The sequence below is a fragment of the Scyliorhinus canicula genome, chromosome 13 (genome assembly GCF_902713615.1).
Source record: "Scyliorhinus canicula chromosome 13, sScyCan1.1, whole genome shotgun sequence".
NCBI classification, from domain to species: domain Eukaryota; kingdom Metazoa; phylum Chordata; class Chondrichthyes; order Carcharhiniformes; family Scyliorhinidae; genus Scyliorhinus; species Scyliorhinus canicula.
Window position 1 is genome coordinate 126,693,260 of NC_052158.1, and position 3,612 is coordinate 126,696,871.

The window sequence follows — 3,612 nt, forward strand, 5'->3', positions numbered from 1 at the left end:
CACTCACCAAATTCCAATTAGCTCAGATTCTGTGTCCAACTGCACTCAATGACGAGCTGTTCTCTTTGTGCTTGCTTATTAAATATGTGTAAGTAAGTATTTCTGATTAAGAAAACGAATGAACAAATGTGTTTCCAAGTAATGGCCATTATTCATGTGACATTGATTCTCTGTGCTTGGGGTGCTCTGGGAGAGATTGTACGTGATTCATGCAGTCTTCAAAGCATTGCTCGTGGGGTAGTGCAAAATGGAAACAAAACAATGGTAAACTGTCATGGCAGTGGAGGTGTGGGTATATTTGGAATTAGAAATTATCTTAAAAAGCTACATGTCCATATTGTGGGACATAATAGTCGGGATGCTCCAAAACCCTGGCTGAGTGTTGACACCGGCGTAAACACCGGAGTGTTTCACGTCGGCGTAAACTGGTCTCTTGGCTCAGTAATTCAGTAGGCCACAGGGGGCCAGCACAGCGCTGGAGTGCTCCACGCAGCTCCGGCACTGATATGCAGCACGGCACTGCCAGCACAGGTCCGCGCATGCGCGTGCCGGCCGTTTCTGCACCGTGTATGCGCGTGGTGGCTCTTTCCGTGCCGGCGCCCACAACATGGCGTAGCGACACAGCGGGCCTGCGCGGAAGAAGGTAGGCCCCCCAGATTGCGCACTCCCACCAATCGGTAGCTTCCGATCGTGGGCCTGGCCGTCCTGGCAGCCCCCCCCCCCCGGGAGTCTGATCCCCCCGACCCCCACCAGGACAGCCACCAAGGCCGCGGGTCCGAGCACCCGCCCGAATTAATTCTCCTGGTGCTACTCTAAGTGCGACTATCGTGTGGTACCATATGTGAACCATGCCTGCGGAACTCGGCAGGAACACGCCTGGTGTACCGTGGAGAATCGGAGCGGGACCTTCTTTCAACGGCCCCCGACCGGCACCGCATCGACCGCGCACGCGTGACTGGCGCCGATTCTCCAGTCGCCGGAGAATTACGACCCGGCATCGGAGTGGCGTGGCGGGAACTTTCGGCGTCAACGGCGATTCTCCGACCCGCCACGGGCTCGGAGAATCCCGGCCAATGAATTTGGAAACTTCTGTTGACTGCAAATTGCTGGAGAAAATATAGACAGCACAGGAGCCTTGTAGCAGTCTGAAACAAGGCTGCAAGTTATGTAATTACTATGTAAAGCAATGAAATTATTTTTCACTGTGTGTAATAATAATGCATGTATGAAAAAAACAATTAAACTTTAATTTAATGAATTCTGATGAGCCTCTGTATCTCAAGAAAATTACACCATTTTGCTGCATTTTTCATAACACAATTAATCTTGATAAATTGCAGAATCCAATTCCTTTTATTACTTGTTTCTGCTGTCTTTGTATTTTGTTTGTCTGTCTTTCCTCTTCTACTTCTGCAACTCTTACCTTTTTATCATGCTTCTTTCTTCCTACCTTTGCTTCTGATTCTCACTCATTCCTCTGCTTCAGTATTTATTTACTTCCTCTTTGATTTTGACTGGGAGATAATGGGGTGCACGTGATGAGTGTTGTGTTCTCTGATACAACCGTTGTAATGATGTACACAGAACATATAGCTGTTTGACTGTAAAGATGATTTATCAACAAACACGTGGAAAAGATAACTAAAGAACTACAGTATAGACGATGGCTGGTTTTGAAAGCAGACCAAGGCAGGCCAGCAGCACAGTTCATATCCCATACCAGCCTCCCCGAACAGGCGCCGGAATGTGGCGACTAGGGGCTTTTCACAGTAACTTCATTTGAAGCCTACTTATGACAATAAGCGATTTTCATTTCATGTTCATGGCGACTAAATTAATTCAATTAATTCTCCTGGTGCTACTCTAAGTGCGACTATCATTTTGCATGTCTTACTGCCAACTGGCAGGTGTCTTGAGTCACGTGATAGATCTCCATCATCACCAGTTGGTTGGAGGTCTCATTGCTAACTAGATACAGAATTGTGCACAAGCATATCACCACATCCCCTTCCCCCAGCACTGTTAATATTTGTATTCAAATATAACTGTCTTACAAAACATGATCTGTATTGTCATTAAACACGTCATATACAGATGCACCTGTGCTTCATACTGCATGATATGGCTGATGAACATGTCCCTGGTGCACAGCTTATTGGACATTCACGACGACATCGCCCCATTGGTCTTCTGAACATTTATCCGCTGCTCGAGTCGCTTTAACTTCCAGAAGACCAGTTTTCTGGCAGGTCTTTTATGTATTGTCAGCTTGTTTGGCCTTTTGATGCGATGTGTCCGAAAGCTCGGTTTTCTTGCTGGTCTGTTTTTAACCGCAATGCTGTGGCGTTCTTTTTGTTGCTTATCTAGGATAGATTACGTAGCGTTCCACAAAATACACAGTATAACTTTCACTTAAACAAAGCTATGATTTTATTTACACAAATAAACTGGGTTTCAACACTTATCCCTTATTGGAATACAGACTTGTTCAATAATATTAACTACACTCACTTGCTACTAATCTTACTCACTGGTATAACTTTAATCTAACGTTCTCACACTAACTGCTGTGATGACCTCACTCTACCTGTCTTCTGCTTACTCCCCCCGCTCAAGTCTAGCATTACTGCTTTATATAGTACTCTCTGTAGCTCCCTCTGGTCGCTATTCATGGTTTTCCATTAACCCCTTGTATTGCTGATAGTTATGATAATACCACATCCCCCTTCCTTTGTGAAAGAAAATAATGTAACAGTAGTTGTGATATTTTCTTTTATAACTAGCCTAACAGTATTATTATCCAAATGATTAGTAACTATCACTATCTTATTATCATACAATACAGTATTTTTTTGCATTATTAGTTACATCACTTAGATGAGAATGGTTAAAATACAATCATAAGTTCAGTCTCTCTGGAGGTCATCTTCTTCTGGTAGAACGTCTCAGTGGAATATTCAAGGCAGTAGATTGCTCTCGTCCATCCTCCAGCTGTGTATTGCCAAACTTGGATCTGGTCAGGCAACGTCCTTACATATGTTGTCTCGTGTAACAACGTTTTCCCCATTGAGCTTGAACCTTGTGCTTGACATGAAGTAATGCTTGTCTGTTCCTTTGTCCAGCGCTCCTCGTTCTGTTCACACTAAGTAGGATCTGGGTGCTACCTATTTAAGAACTGTGGTAAGATTTGGCCAATCACCTTCTGGATCTTGAATCCTCTCAAAGTCCCCTTCATGAAGCTCAGGTAAAGGCCTGGTATGTCTGTTGTATACCTCTTGTTGCTTCTTCTTTGCCTTAGTGATTGTTTCACTTATCTTCTTGTTATCAGTTTCGGGACTGATGATCTGTGGTACCTTGCTATTTAAAGATTTACACAGCTGGTAATCATGTGGTAATGTGGTTCGCAGTCTTCTCCCCAGCAGCATTTGTGGTGGTGAGAGACCCGAACTGGTCCCAATTTCCATTTGCTGCATGGTTTCCTGGCTCTATGCAGGTTGATGCATCTGAAAAGTAGGACATGCTTGCAAATACTGATCGATCTCTCTGTTTATTCCTGGCCAGTACACCGATTGTCTGGCTTGCCTATGCCACTTCTCTTTTATGGTCTGTAGT